This window comes from Halyomorpha halys, unplaced genomic scaffold (genome assembly GCF_000696795.3).
Source record: "Halyomorpha halys isolate HHAL.00 unplaced genomic scaffold, Hhal_1.1 Scaffold111.1, whole genome shotgun sequence".
Taxonomy (NCBI): domain Eukaryota; kingdom Metazoa; phylum Arthropoda; class Insecta; order Hemiptera; family Pentatomidae; genus Halyomorpha; species Halyomorpha halys.
In genome coordinates, this window is record NW_027109684.1 from 2,374,659 (window position 1) to 2,392,250 (window position 17,592).

Sequence of the window (17,592 nt, forward strand, 5' to 3'; positions counted from 1 at the left end):
TTTGAACCAATGGGTAATGTAAAAATATTAAATATATAATAAATATAAATGTATAGGATATAAAATATTTATGTATGTATATTCAGTCATTTATTTAATGGCAGGGCCCTTGTAACCATGACCGTGTGGCCTAATGGATAAGGCGTTACATTTAAATTATTTGAACCAATGGGTAATGTAAAAATATTAAATATATAATAAATATAAATGTATAGGATATAAAATATTTATGTATGTATATTCCGTCATTTATTTAATGGCAGGGCCCTTGTAACCATGACCGTGTGGCCTAATGGATAAGGCGTCGGACTTCGGATCCGAAGATTGCAGGTTCGAGTCCTGTCACGGTCGGATTGTTTTTCATTTTTTTTATTCCTGAATCAATGACAAATCCTCTGGATGATATTTATCATAAATATATTTTTAAATATAAGAAACAACATTTTTTTATTAACCCTCCGATTTATAAGTTACGTGAATATTTTCTTTTGAGTGTACTTAAAATATTTTATTCTTTAAAATTATATTGAAATTATAACATACTGCTGAATCGAGATTAGGAAATCATTTAAACTTAACGTAAACGTAACATTTTTTTTAATCTTACGATTATATTCAGAAATAATGTTGTTCAGAAGAAATTAAAATTTAATTGCATTGATTTTAAACATTTTATTTTTAATGTATACTTAATTTTGGGTGAATGCGTTAATTTAAAAAGTCGTTGTTTGAAATGAAGAATACATTATTTTTAATATATTTCTAATAAAAGTCACTATTGAGAAAAATATTTAAATATGCCAGATAAAATAACCACTTGTTAATTTAATATAAATAAATGGTCTAACACCACACTCAATGTGTAGAAAATGTTACTATAACTCGTCATTTTTTTTTATATTCAAAATTCCCTAAACATCTTCATTTTATCTAATTATATTTAATATACGTATGTACCGAACTTTTATATCTAGTTTTATATTACTTTTATATACTATATACCTTTAATATTTTTCAACCAAGCTGGTAATTACAAAAGTAATCTTCCATGTTCAATGCAGCATATTAAATAGGTTGTGATTGTTATATCTAGATCGGGTATTGATGTAACGGCCGTTCAGTTCCAATTTTCTGATAAATTATTGGTTGATAACTGTTGTAGCATTGTTACAGTTGATGCTTTTTTAGTTAATTTACCCTCGGTAGCAGGTAATATAGAATCATCAATAAAAAAGCAATTGTCCCTTTATTTGTTGTGAAACCTTAAGCTGCAATAACCGATGGTTTAGGTTACCTATTTTATCTTTCTTTGAATTTTAGGGAAAACTCCGAGAAAAATTATCAATTTTAATTATAATTATTCGCTACAAAATAAAACTAAAACTTTAGAATAAAAATCAGAAACAGAAATTATTTATGTAATTTGAATTGTTATTTATGGTACTATAGACAATCCATAAATTAAAGTTTAAATGTACAACTTTTTTTTTTAACAGTAAGTAAAAACATTGTTCTTTTTAAGGCATCAATGTTTGTACAGGTGTTACAGTACAACGTATCCAACCTTTTTAAGATAAATCATAGAAATATATATATTTTTTTCGTCAGTTTCTTCAATATTACTAAACTTCTTGTTATTGTTTTTTGAGTAACAAAACTTGTTTTCAAACGATTTCTTGAATTTGAATGATTTCTAAAAAATCGGATAAACTTTCCCCGTCATGTCCTCAACTACTTTTTTAGGTTATGCTAAGGCAAGATAAAAATTCCTCTGGCTAAGTTTCTTTCACACATACCATTTTTTATCTGGTAATATATACTATACAGTTTCTGGAATGATATTTTTCCTTCTACATAATTATTTAATGTTATAACTGTCTGAAACAATTTACACTAAGGAGCACCAATATGTAATAAATAAAATAATCTTACATTGTGTATACCTAAACCATATAAAATATTATAATTATTTAATTATTTTTCCAATAGGTCATTTTCTACTATTCTCGGAGTGTTAACAAGAATTGTATTTTACACCTTGAAAGATTTTCTTCTATTGTGATCCTTCTGAATTCTATCTGGATTTTCATTATCTGGACCATCGATTTCTCATTAGCTAGTGGCAATTAGGAAAACTTAATTGGACAGTCGGAATGAGCACAAATCGGATGGCCAGCCCTCACCACAGCACAAAGCCCATTCTAAGATACTCATCAAAAGATAAAGAACTACATCTCACTAATTCTGGCCCAGTCAAGAGATAATTAATTTCTATCCTAACTAACTTCATTGCACAACAACGATTAATAGAAGTCCAAAGGAATGACCATTATCTTAAAGTTTCTGATTGATTATTGATAAGTAATTTAGTGATAATCATCAGTGAATGTTCCACGCAAGGAACAACGTATCAATATACGGGCTAGGCAATCCTAGTTCCACGTTACAGTTCCTCTTCAATTTACTTTAAGTTATCAATTTGTTAAACAGTTGCCGAGTTAAACTTTCTTCTTCCTTCTAGTAACATTCCAAATATTTATAGTATTTTTTTTTTAATTTTTATTATAGTATTCTACAGTAAAATATTTTATATTATTCTCTAACCCCTTGAATTCAATCGTTATTCCATGCTCGCACATTGGAAATAATGAGCTAGCTCTAATCAGGTACGATTCCTAACCTCATTAAATTATTTAACTATAGACTTATTCAAATAGTTCATGAATTGATTTGATCTAATTATCTAATTTTGGGACATAAATACTCACTCAATTAGAAATATTATTTTTATTATTATGGCACAAGAATGCCTACAAGAACCCGTGCCAACTAATCTGCACTACCGCTTGCTCTTCTCCATCCTAAAACATCCAACCACCTCAGATCATCCTATACATCACCCAACTATCTGATTCACGGGCGTCCTCTTCTTCGCTTGTCATCCGGTTTTCAATAGATCATCTTCTTGAGTATTTTTGATTGATAATTCTCTCCATATGTCCTATTCATCTGGTTCGGACTCTTTTCATGATGTTGGGTTCCTCAAACAAAATCCATGACCTCCTCATCCCTCCTCCAATTACCATTCTCAGCAACTCCGCCCCATTTTCTTTTCTAACACTTTTCTTTCCAGTTGTTGAGCAAACATGCCCACTGACAAGTAATTCAGTTCCTATTTCTTTGGCATTGGGGATATTTTACACCATTACATAACCACTGACCTAACGATGGTGTTGTAGATGACAACTTTCATTATTTTAATTATGATACTAATCTGAAAAAGAGAGTAAAAAAAAAAAAAACCGAAAGAAAAAAACATAGACATATCATTACTATATGAGTTTCTCTGGAAAACCTCACAGTTTCAGTTGAAGCTTTAGGCCTTATTTTTTGAAATATTACAAACATTCATCAGTAACGTTGAGTTAAAGTTACTCCTACCAAGTGTATCTGATTGGTAAGGATGAATATAAATTACTCATTAAGGCTTAAGCTTATCCAACATCTTTGACCTTACCAATCCAGTTTGAAGCCATTGGCTCTTGGTAGATAGTGGGTTAGAGAAACATGACAGGCCGCTCATTTCTCCTACGTGATCTATGAGGTGGTAATGGGGATACTTTTACTCGTATTTCATTTGGCATAAATTTTGATAACCAAGGCTAATCTGATCTAGTAAGGTGTAAGCAAGTTGGGAAAAAATGAGCTTATCGACTCCACTGCAGCTTGGGCTTTATTATTTGGCTTCAATAACGTTGAAATTTTAATGTTAGTGTTCGTCGAATACATTGAAGGAGAAGATGACATGTTCCTTTATGAGATTCGTTTCTTGATTTCCTATTGGTTTAGATTATAAATACATCACTGAATTAAATAAAATAATAGTATAGATTTTGAAAAAAAAGTAATAAAATATTGTAATAGTATTATCTGATTTTGATTAAAGAATTAAAAGAAAAATGTACAGCTGAAGAAAAAAATGAAGAAGGTAATAAATAAAATAAATTCCAAGTAGGATTGTTTTTACAATCTCTATTCACTGTATACTGTCCTCATTGCTATTTGTCTTCATTGTTTCTCCTTCTTATCAATGTATTTAGGCTCATATTTACTTTCTGCATTCTACTAGAAGGTCCTTCACTATGTATCTCTAAAAATTGTTTTTACTTCTTTCTTAATATTAGTAAGTTATTATTGTTTCTTTATTTTCATTTCAAATTTATTTAAACTACCAACCGAATTCAATGTACCAACGACAAAAATTCCAAATAATTAGGAAAATTAAGGAATACAGCTTGTTGATGAAAACTGTTCCCTGGGGTTGTTTGAAAATAGAGGACCAATTTGTGTCGGTACGAAGCGATTGTAAACGTGACAAAACAAAGGATCCTGGTCAAAGAGCATTCCCGGCCCGCATTTCCCTTCGATTAGTCCTGTACATTTACTCGAGAAACTTTTCCCACCTGTAATTAGGGTCTCTACTTTTTTGTTTATTTATTTACAGCACCAAATTCTGCTTCTAAATTAGTTGGACCTGTTACTAACAGCAAAATTAGACGTCAAAGATTCACATTTTTGGAAATTATATGGAAAAATTAATTTATTTAATTCGTTCTAGTCAAAACTAATCATTTTTAGGTGTCCCCGGGAAATAAATTGTATATCTGTTTTAAGTTTAAATTTTTTATTTATTCGTAACCTGATGAGAAAAAATATATACGTTTTTGATATAACCTTTTTTTAGATTTTCTATCCAGTTATACAGTCAGTTTTAAAAAAAAACTTTTATGAATAACATTAGTTCAAAAATCATTATAATAAAGAAAATTACGTTAAAATAAATGATTCTTGGGACTGGTCGAAAAAAGTGAAACTTCTGGAAATGAAATGATGTATTTAAAGTTGATAAATAATTACCAAGCGTTTTGTCTGATAGCTAGGATTTTTTTATTATTATTTCCTAAATTGGATGATTTTTTATATTGCAAATAAAAACATACAGTAGCTCACTCAGACTGGCATTGGGATTTTTAAGCTACTTTAAGATCCTACTATAAGAAAACTTTCATGGTAGAATCGACTAGCATTGTCCCTGTCTCTACCACTCCCGTTTCATCTCGTCACGAAATTAATTTACTCCCATAAAAATTTTTTTTCTTCTGTTGTAGAACGTAGGTAAAGAATTTTCACTTCAAGAAATATTTAAATCCAGTGATCATAAATTTAAACGAAATAGTCATTAAATTTTCAAGAAATATTTCATAAAATAGTAGAAAATAGTTTTAGAAAAATACAATCATGTTATTATTTTAAAATCGGCCGCATATAATCTCTTTTGCAATAATAATACATGGAACACCCAAAAGATATAAATTACCCACATACTCAACAATATTTACAGCTGAACTAAAGGCGATTTTAACAGCACTTAATTTATCCATAGAAAGTGAATACTCATTTGTACAGATTCATGTCTGCACTCCAGAGTCTATCAAACTTCAATCAAAGCGGACCTAAGATAGACAAAATTCACAACTATATAGACATGCTAAAACATCTTAAAAAAGTGTCTCCTTCCTCTGGACTCCAGGGCAATCAGGAATAGCTGGAAATGAGGCGGTGGATAAAGCTGCTAAAGAGGCTGCTCCAATAAACGTTCCACCACTCCAAATTTACGAGCCGAAAGACATAAAGGCATTTTTAAGGAACAGAATCCGAAAAAGTTGGGATTAAATGTGGGCTGACGTACCACTCACCAGAAACTAAGAAATGTTTAAAAAAAAACACAAAAGTGGACAAGTGCCATAAGGGGAAACAGAAGAGAAGAAGTGGTTGTTGCAAGAGTAAGAATAGGACATTCCAAATTAACAAACCTCCACTTAATCACAAAAGAGGACCAACCTATATGCCAAACCTGTCAGTCCCCATTATCGATAAAGCATATAATTGAAGAATGCTCATCATTTCGTCAAGCCTTCGAAAATAATAAAATTCCTCGTACAATAGAATTTGCCCTTAAAGACTCAGCAGAATTCATAGACAAAATAATAAAATTTCTGAAAGAAACTCAACTTTATACTAAAATATAATCCACCAATATCGACCAGTGTAAAAAGGAAATAGTCTACATTCAACTATCAAATGTCAAAGACAAGAAGATAAATAAAGTAAAGAGGGTGTAATAACCTAGATGTTGATCGCCCTGAATAAAAATCTGATCTAATCTATAATCTCTTAAGGAGTAAGAAAAAGATTTCTTCGCCCATTTCCTAAACATTCTTCTTCAACTAACTATGATTGGTTATTGTTATTTATTTTTTATCTCTTGGTACGTGGATATGGATGGTACCATCACTTTGTTGAATGTTGAAATGTCTTCGATCAACAATTGATAGTTCAACTTCAGTTGATGAGTCTTAATCTAACTGGCGATACCATTATTATGGCACGAAACAGTTGGTTAAATGTCAAAAATGATCGAAAATTTAATTTTAATAAACATAGATCCAGAATTGAAAAAAATAAGGTTCCTAACTCACAGGGTTTTCTTTCTTATATATTTATTTTGAAAATTTGTTAAAATTTTATTTCTAAGTGCTGTTGTAGTTATAGATTTTCTAGTATTGATCTTAAATCTAGACTGACCTAACTCTGGATTTATTTGCCTGGGCGAAGACCCTCTGTGTCTTGATGGCATCGATTTGTTCTTAAAGACAAGACAGCTTGTTTAGGAGGTCGTCAATCCGCAATCACTCGCACTTACCAGTGAGTAGGTCGAAGGTCGAGTAGGTCCAAGATCTTCCTGCCCTTTAGGTTGTAAAAAAACTAACAAGCTCGGAAAATAACCTCAGATTCAAGCAGGAACAATCCCATCTCTAAATTCATGTCCAATCTATACAAAAAACTAATGTCCATTTTAAATGAAGATGATCAATGTTTCTAATAGAACTAAAGACTTAAATATTTATGTTATATGTTTTGGAAGAATTAACTATGATAAAACTTTTATGGATCACCATATTTTTATATTTTTCATTTTATTTTTTGGAGGCTGAGTTTTTGTTTTTAACGAGTTTTTGTTCTAAATACTGTTAAAACAAAGAAATCATGTCATCTTGTCTGAATACACCATTGGCTCATCATAATTTTTCATGTGACTATGGTATCATGTTAATATAAAAGAGCAAAACATTCAAAATGATTATACAAATGCAATTGTAAGATTCCAAACAAAATCTTCTATTCCTATCGTCAAACATCACACAGGCCGACGATTTGTCAATGCAGATATCTTCAGATTAGAAAACACCATATCACATGTATAAAGACAAAATGCAGCTCATCTTACTTCACCGTCCAAAATGACACATCTATCAACGAGACATGTCGTTTTACTCATAATTTCTTGTATTTTGATTATTTGTGAAAAAAAAAGACTGATTCTTTCGATTTTTTTAACTGTAATGGTGATTGAGTAGTAACTAATGTCGATTTTTTCAAACTAACTGTCACCCGGTTTAAATATAGTTTAATCAGTTAAAAAAATTAATCATTATTTAACCATAAATTACTCTATTAAGGACTATTTGGACTTACGAAGTTGAACTAAACCATCAAATTCGTCTCGTGCCCAACTTTTATCATCCTCAATCCTTGGTAAAATCCTCAATCCTCTTTAGTTCGTCTTAAATAAAATCATCCATCACAAAATCATAGCCGATCAAGCCTGAACCAGATATCATTCCTTCCATAATTAACTGCCTAATCATTTGAACACACTACTAGTTATTAACTTTGCTTCCTCTTCTATTCATAATAATCTCATGAGTCATGGCCAAAAAAATGGCCAAGAGACCTGCTTATGAACAAATTTTGTTGAAGTGCAACCAACAATTTTTTTCAAATATCTTTCATATTATTATAGCATATCACAACTATTTTTTTATTCGTTTTAATTTGAATACAATCGTCAATTTGAAGAAATAATATAAAAAAAAAAAATAGGTTACACACTATCTACAAGACATTGCGCACTGTAGTACTATCATGTTATCGTGTAGATGAGTCCTAGGTTTTCAGTACTTTACTCTGTCCTAAACCTACCTGTACAAAAAACAGCAGTGGTTCGCAGATAAAAAATTCCACTACATGTGGGCTATACACGTGTATGCTTTTTCTATAAAAATATAATACAAAACATACCGGACCGATTTGCCTTATAAAAAAATAAAAGTGGACCTTTATTTGCTTCCTTTTGAAGCAAACAAACGAGTGATGTGCCAAATCCTAATCCTCAGAGCTTGGATATGGATTTGTGAAATTGGGGATTTAATCCTTCGGCATATACCCTGGCAGGCAAGGGATTCTTGAGTACAACTGATCCCTCCGGTACTTCCAGGCAGCCATAGTTTACTTTTCACTAGTCATTCTAAGTTCGAATCCAACCAACATATAAACGGTTATTAATAACTTTTGTTATTGAACAAAACAAATAAATAGAACTCTTGTTTTTTTTTTAATTGCTTAACTCATGAGTCTTTAATAGCTTACTGAAGGGTGCGTTAGATATATGCGTCCAAACTCTTAAAAATCATTAATATTTTTTAAATGATTTTCAGAAACCATAATTTTCGATATTTGTACTCATAAATGTTTAAATTTAAACTTCGTATGTTAGTGTAATAGGTCTCCAAAGTTACGAATAATTTTAAAGGAAAAGGAAAAGATTCGTTAATTATATAAGGAGGAACTAGTTAGGGAAGTAGGTCTGAAAATCTTTTTTTAAAACCTCTTGTCGTTATCAATAGATTTCCACTTCTTACCCACCAACGCGTGTGTTAAAAATTTCATTTCATAGACCCCAGAGAAATAAATGTAAACTGACTCATGTGGGAATCGAACCTACATCGTTCCGAACCGCCCACTCAAAAGAATTGACTCTAGTAATATTTGCGTTCAAGTTATAAATATAAAGACCTAAATGTTCCTTATGTAACCGATCTAGCCCGAACCCGATATTATTCCTTCCATAATAAACTCCCTAACCACCCAAACCCACTAGTTTCTAACCTTTCTTCCTCTTCCATTCCTGGCAATCCTCCGAGGCGCCTGAAAAGATGACCTTATATTGTAAACTGTTTTTAGAGTTCTACTACTGGGTAGTTTCTCTACATCCTGTATCATATCATTATGTCATTATGATCAAATTTACTTGTTGTAGTTTATTATACAGTTGTAAATATCAATAAATAAATAAAAAAGTTATATATAAAAGTAAGACCAAATGTCAAGAATTTTAGGAAACGAGTTAAATACGATTAAATATTATCTAGTGTGATTTAAATTGAAAAATACATCTGTGTATGGTGAAACGTGGTGGAGAAATAACAAAAAAAAATTTAAATGTTGGATACTATTTGCTTAAACGATGTTGGTTTTAATTATCTGAAACAATAATTCAATCTAGGAGTTATGAGAAACGAAATAGTTCTTTATTTCTATATTTAATTATTTTGGATTTTGAAAAAAAAATTATCACTACAACTGCCTCTCGAACAGCGGTTGTACAAGGAATTGTTCATGATTAGGCTTAACCGCCTGATTTTTTCTAGTTGAGGGTACCCACTGTACAGAGAAACTAGATAGGCTACTGAGAGCTCTCGAACTCACAGAGTTGACTCAATCTATAGTAACAGAATAAATAATTATAATTTAGGATTATTGATTATAAAATCATAAGGGAGCATGATTAAAATAATTCATTATTTAATTATTAATTCGTCACTTCAGCGATAATAACTTGTAAATTCTCTGTATAATATTTTTAAAAAGTAAGATATAAAGTTTCATTCAAGAGACAACTCAAAAGAATTCTCGAAATGGTAAAACATTCTATAAGAATTCTCCTAAACGGTGGTTGATTCGATTTGTCTCTGGAGTAATGCGCTGATATTTGAAAATATTAAAAACGTATTGTTGATTTTTATCATTTACGAGGTATAACAGCTTATGCGATAAATTGTTTGGTTATGACACCTGCATATTAGATATCATTTAATTGGTTAATTCTGACTGACGATATTTGATCATCACTAATTTGCTGTTTATTCTAGTAATATGAATCCTATAACTACCTTCATCGGATTTACATAATCTAAACGGTAGCTCTGATTAAATTAGTTACATAGATACTAATTATATAAGCTAATATTTATCTATGTTGTTGACACGTTTAGTAGTTATTAAAATGTAAATTTGAATTAAATATTAATAGTAAATTGTTGATTAATAATTATTAGTTCGATATTTACTTTTCTTTCGTCACCTCTCTGCTGCAGTATCTTCTTGATTTTGGTCCATTTTTTATACCGCAGTATTACGCTTTCTATTTACAATTTTGTATGAGATGTGGTTAATAACATTTATGTACTGCTCTTTTTAATTTTACAATAAATAAATTGGTATGGAGAGCCCAAGAGGAGAAAAAAGGCAGTTATTTCACCCAAATGTTTGATTACTTAATTTAAAACTATGTATAACTACTAGTCAAAATTGATGAGTCTGCCAATTATAGGTAGGGGGGATGAAAAATGGCGGCTTTTTTCAAAACCTTAAAAATAATTAATTTTTTATCCGGAGCTTTATATCTTCAAAACTACCAACAGCAATAGAAAATCTAAGAAAACATCATTTAAAGTAGAGTAAATTTTCTAAAATGTAACCCCTAATAGAGCTATTTACGTTCAATAGTTTTCGAGATATAGCTTTTTAAGAAGCAACATTTCATACAAATGTTGTATGGAACGTACTGAAAGATCGGTAGTTAGTGAATTTATTTTGAAAAATCTATATCTCAAAAACCATTTGACGTACAGATGTCTATTAGCACTCAAATAAAAGCAAGTTTAATGGGCTATAAAGTAGTTTATGACGTTTATTTACGTATAAATTGTAGTTTTCCTGAAATATGCTAAAATGAATTGATTTTTAGTTGTTCGAACAAATTTATATTCATATGTGAATATCATAACAAAATACTACCCCTACGAAGATAAGTGCCATACACTACTTTATAGTAAGTTAAATTTCCTATACATTGAGTGTTAACAGACGGATTTTTACAAAAATCCAACATTTTATACGAACAACTAAAAATTATCATTTTAGTTTTTTTTTGCTACTCAATCATAATTTTAGAAATTTCTTTTTCCCTTATAGTTACAATTTACGTATATCCTGTGTGAATGATACACAAATTTTCAATTAAAAAGGATATTACAATATTTGCATTGTTAAAAAGAAAATCACTAATGTTAAAATATGATAATAAAATAAAGATAATAATGTAATTAAAACGAAAGTTACATAAATTTATTCACCAATGTATTAAAGTAAAAACGTTTAAAAAATTAATTTAAGAATCCTTTTTTTCTTATTTTTATTAAACATCACCATTTTGGTAAAAATCAGTTTTCCTTTTGGGTTTTTTTTTTGTCATTTGTTTTCCCAAACAATAAATTTTAGATGTTATCTGCAATTGGTCTTTCACTCATCAAGTGTATGAAGAAGGCGTGTGAAAATTGAACATTGGTGAAACAGGGGACAGAGGATAGAGTAATATCTTAATTTAGTGAAAATAATGAAAATATTTCTTCTTCTTTACACCTATTTATATGTATGTCTTTATCATTTCGTATTTGGGTACTGCTTATTTCATTGTCTTTAATAGTTTTCTGGCATCACCTTATCAATCCCCCATCAGCTTTTTCTATCATCTCATTCTCTATCAAGATTTTCGATAAAGTGTTTTACTGCATGAACTGATAGAGGATACACAGCTGACCTGTTTCCGTGCCTTATCTTGTCTCCCCTTGCTTATATCCAACTTTAAATTGTGTTCCTTTGGCATCTCATGTAACGGAGAATTTCTACTTTATAAATTAGTTTCTGCCGCATGATTAATGTTATTTAAATTAAATCGACTACCAAATATATTCTGATTTTGTATTTTCTGAGGTAATAAAATTAATTTTGTTTTCATATCCTTCATTAAAATAAAATAAGTACTTTATACAAATATAATACATGAGTATGTTATTATACTTACTCTACTGAGTCTCTTCTCTCTTTGATTATAAGGTGTTGATATGAGTCCAGCTAAGGTGGTATAGGCTAGGTATACCCTAAGGTTACGCCATGGAATTAATGGAACAATCAAATTAATGTACCTTTTTTTCGTAACCTCCTTTATTATTAAATTTATATAATACATACATACAAATTCATGTACCTCCTTTATTATCAAATTAATGAGTCGGTATTAAATAATATATCATTATTTAATTTTTTTTTGTTGAGAGAGAAATAATAAAATATTTTTATTGTCAAATAACTTGGTCCGTTTCAATTAACTCTCTTAGAAGGCAATCGTACATTATTCAACAGTGGCCTTTCTCGAAATTAAAATTATCACTTTATTAATTTGCTTTATTTTTTATATGAATTTATATTTAGTTTTAATATTAATCTGGTCATTCTACTGAAGAAGTATAGTCTTCCCTCTGAGACACAATGCCTAAGGATTAAGGTGGCTCTGTGTACCTAACCCACCTCCGGTACATGCAAAATGAACTCATCAACTATACTGCCTCATATTACTGAACTTATTTTTATTTCTATTCTATTTTTTACTTCTTTTTTTTTACTTAATTCTATTTTTATATTAGTAATTCTATCACTTATTTATGTGCTATTTATTTGCTCGTATTTTATTCAATTATAAATATATATTTTTTTAGCTTACTACGTTCCTCTTTTAAATATATATAACTTTTTACACTATTTATATTTATATCAAAATTGTTTGATCATATTTACAATTAAAACTACCTCAATTTTAAGTTTTATTAAAATTTATCATATTATGTTTTTTCGCTTAGATTTTCAATTGTATATTTCCATACAAATGTACCATTGGCCAAAAACTAATAATTAAAAATATGTATTTAAATTCATATTGATCAAACTAATTGATTTTTTAATTAAAATAATATACAAAAGTATTGCAATATAGTACGAAAAAAATTTTTTAATTGCCACAACTCACAACAAAGTCAGAGGGAAAAATGAATGGCTTGAATACGGACTGGGAATCCAAGATAAAAACAATCGCCACTTGTGTTTACATGATTTTCTTGAATTCAAATCTCCATATGCTAATCAATGTACTAAGTTACCTCAAGTTTATCGATTATAAACTACAAATTAAATAAGGATAAAATAATAAATGAATAAATACTAGCATACCTACTGTATGTGTATTATTTTAGAAATTTAGTTCAAGCAATTAATTAAATGTAACAAAAATCAAAAATTTGTAAAGAGTAAAACGTACAATTTTATGCAGAATAAATTAGTGTTACTTTAATGTCTTTACCATGATTCGAATTTTCTTCTAGGTTTGGAGACCTTTGAACCAAGGGAACAAAAGATGCATTGGACGAAAATCTGTTCTCTGGTTATAACGCACCGAAAATAAAATCAAAATTGTAAATTTTAGTGTGAGGGCAGAACATATCTATGTGGACCTATGTATATATACATAGACATTTTTTTATTATCATCAGGTCGGTTTTTAATTAAGAAGTTTGAAGACAAAAACTTTTTTTTTCAATTTATTTATTTAGAAATAAAAAGTTTTGCTTTCTAAGTTTCTTGAACCTTGATAAATGCCACAATCAATTATTAATACATTTTCAATTAGGTCGCTGATGGAACTTATAAGCCACGATATAATTAAAAAACCAATGAAGAGTGATTTTGGGAGGGAGATTTTAAAGTAAAAGATATCAGTGGTAAAATAGAAGATCGTAATATTAAATTCATTGAATAATAAAAAAATATATATAAGTATTCTGTTAGTTTTAAGGCCATTGCTACTGACCTTTTCGAATATATACCCAACACATTGGATTCAGAAACGGCGCTAGTTCGAATCCTGCTTGATATGTTGTCTGTCATATATTTTATATGATCGAATTGCAATGTGTTGTCACTGCCTTCAATATAGATTTGTGCAAGCTATCTGGAGTGTATGTTATGTCTCCTATATATATATATATATAAATTTTAAACCGAAATAAACATTTATATAGCCAGTTAAAATTCTGGATTTTCGCAGTATAATATTATACCTACCCACTTTTATTCCTCCTCTTCTTGACAATGCAGTATGTTTTATTCAATGCTTGGAATACTTCTAAAGAATTTCATGTCTTTTAGTATCATTTTATAGCGATATTTCTTCTACAGTGTCCCTTCCATAAACACGATCTATCCCATTTATATCTTATAGCAGGGGCGGTTCATATTTATGCAAATCATTTCTCAATAAAGCTGGAGTTATTTGTTTTAGTGATCTTTTATATTGCATTCCAGGAATCATTTTAGTTTATATCAATCTTTAGTCTGGTCTGATATTTTATTGTTGACTGGTCATGTTATAGCATAAATATATTGTTATGAAAGAAAAGTTAATGGTCCGGAAAATGTATATATTTGTATAGCTTTGAGTTGACGTAATCCATATAGGTCATTTTATCTTGAAATCAAAATAATGTAAAGATTTCAAACTAATCTCGTTTACCATATACATTAACATTGAATTGTTACCCTATTATATATTATGTAGATATATTTCGTTATTATATTATTTCCTTACTTATCCAGGCTATGCCTTTATTTAAAACTGTATTTTAGCGAAAACTGTGACTGTTATTAATTGTGTTAAAATGTATATATTTTTCTGTCCTTATTTATATTATATATTATAAAATGTTCTAAGACGATGGAAACAACCACACTTTAAATGTTGCCTCTGGCTCGAGAGGATACTAAACCAGCTACCGTAAATCAGAAGATCCCAACCCCTGACTGAGCCTTACCCTCAGCTTCACTATACTCTCCTCCCTATGCTGTACGATATCCCTCCTGGTTCTCAATAGGGTTGATACCCCCCTTCATGAGCTCGTAAATCTTACCTGAGGGGGCCCTTTTAGTGATATTGCAAAGGCTACACATATCACTAAAAGGGCCTACCATATCCTTATTTTAACGATCTCTGTTTTTCTTTTTTATTAATGATAGAATTGTAATTGGAAATGAAAACCAAAATAAAGTTAACTTACTTCTATTGAGAGAGAAAAACACTTTAATCCTTAGTTGGAAAATTTAGTAGCAGTGAAGAGGTGAAAATGTAATTTTATTTAAAATATATTTTTGGGATTGACACTCATCACACTTCTGCACATAGTTCCTCTCAGTTCTCCTAGGTTGCGTGCTGGCAAGTTTTCCCGTGGACTATATGTTAAAGAAAATTATTTTTATGTTAAATTACATTATTATTTTATCATGTTGGATATAATCATTTTTTAATTAATATTAGGTAAAGCATTTGTCCAATAAATATTAATATGAAAATATGATAAACTAATAAAAAATATATCCGTATGACATAAGAGATAAGAGAAGAGTAATCTTTATCACAGGGGCCAGGCAAATAATTTAGAGGAAGGAGGAACATTGCTATGTGACAATGGAGACGTCAATAAAATATAGCTATTAATATAAAACTACAATATTATAATCTGCCGACTGTTTCTGATATTCTTGTTTGCACTGTTCTTATCCTTATTCATCCCACATATTTGTTGTGTGCAGGCTCATTCCAGTCCTCAAGATTTCCATAAGAACCGGGCGTTCATACACTCATCATGTAGCCCAAGCTATTGGGGCCGAGGATTCATTTCCTCATTTTAAATTTTTTCTCACGATATCTGGAGTTTCATCCCTCCTCTAGTGGTAACCATTCCTGCATTGCTTAAGATTTATCTCTAAGATCGCTACCAGTAGTACTCAAGATTCATCCCTCGGCACGCCCGGTGTCCAGTCACGATTCTTCCTCACTCTTATCGTCTCACTTTTCTCTGCCCCTGCTTGAAGCCTTGTTCGATATATCTGTGAGCTGCCTAAAGACTAGTCATTATTACACTCTAATAACACCCTCGACGTAGTGTTATAAATATTATTACATTGTGACATAAGAATACACCTACCATCCAGAGACATCTAGCTCTTTACCTACACTACAAGTCGTCAGATCTGTAAGTCATAGTGGCGAATCGGCAAATTTCTAAGAACACTTACTGATTAAATTAGTGAGAACTTTTAAATTATGGGTGCAGATATGAAATATCACCTTATTTATAGCTTCGATATAAATCCATAGTTCATTTTTTATATTTAATTAGTTACTTTAATTATCCGTTTGTGGTTTTTCGCATAAAGAGAATAGAAAACCGCGTAAAAATGCAACAAAACTCAAGATAACTACATTTTCCCACCACTTTGCTATTGGATCTATGATTTGTGATTTTTTTCCAAACACCTAAAGCCATTTTTTAATGAAATATCTGCTTATTGAGAGTTCACTGCTTGTTTTCTCAATTAGATACAAAATGGTAGGAGGTGCGGATGAACGCCCTTGTTCAAACATGAGTTGTTTATTCCACAGGTCTCGGCTAAACAGAGAACTAACGAGCTTGGATGATTATCGTCGAATACCAGTCTAGTCTTAGTTAATTAACAGATCAAATGTAACAATGAGTTTTATCATCACTAAATACGGAAAATTGTCGTTCTGTTTAAAGGGTTAGGTTAAATTTTATTCACATTAAAATGGATCTTCTATTCCAAGTAATTTAATCATTTTCTGATGTTCTTGTTATCATCTCCCAATAACGCTTATAGGATTTTTTTTTTACTTCCAAATCTCGAAAATAGGTTTCGTGTAACGGATAGTCTTCTAGGATATGGTATATTGTTATATGCACATTGCCCAATTTAGAGGTTTCTTCAATCGATTGGGGAGTGTCCAATCCTCAATCTGTTCGTGACATTTTTATCTCATGTTTTCCGTTAAACGTTTTCCATACTTTTTTGACATTTTGAATTCTTGCTTTTAAGCTGTTGGGACCAAAGTTGGTGACCGATTATATCAACGAGAATATTTTATTTAATGAGAACATTGTTTTTAGGGAACGTCGGAAAGTGTTTCTTTTAATAATGAACTGGTAAAATGACTAGTAATAAACGACCACAATAACTACTTTGTGAAAGCTATTAACATAAATATAGATTAAGGATAGAAAAATGAGAGAATATATTTAACAGCAATATAATTTTTGATGCGAAATCTTTTGATATAGAATATTATGATTTTAGGTATTTAATATAAAAAATAGGTCTAGTTCATAGATAGGAATGATTTTATTTGTGAAAGACAAAATCTTGTACAAATTCATAACACAATATACAATTATAAAACAAAACCTGTGTCTAGTGCTCCATCATAAAAACAATGAACAAAAGATTTATTTAAAAGAATTCTCATTATTTTAAGTTAAATATAATGGAGCAATGAATATTATGTTAATAGTTGTGTATTATCCAATCTGTTTTTTTTGTTTATTGTTTTTTTATAGAGAATTTGTTTTAGCTTAAAATAATGAGAATTCTTTAAAATAAATGAAAGCG

At 30.0% G+C, this 17,592-nt stretch overlaps 1 non-coding gene across 1 annotated transcript; it reads left to right on the top strand.

Moving 5' to 3' along the window:
• The first annotated feature begins 278 nt into the window (after window positions 1–278).
• On the top strand, window positions 279–351 carry TRNAR-UCG (transfer RNA arginine (anticodon UCG)). The gene has a single exon. It is a non-coding gene; the product is annotated as a tRNA-Arg (tRNA).
• Window positions 352–17,592: the final 17,241 nt, after the last annotated feature.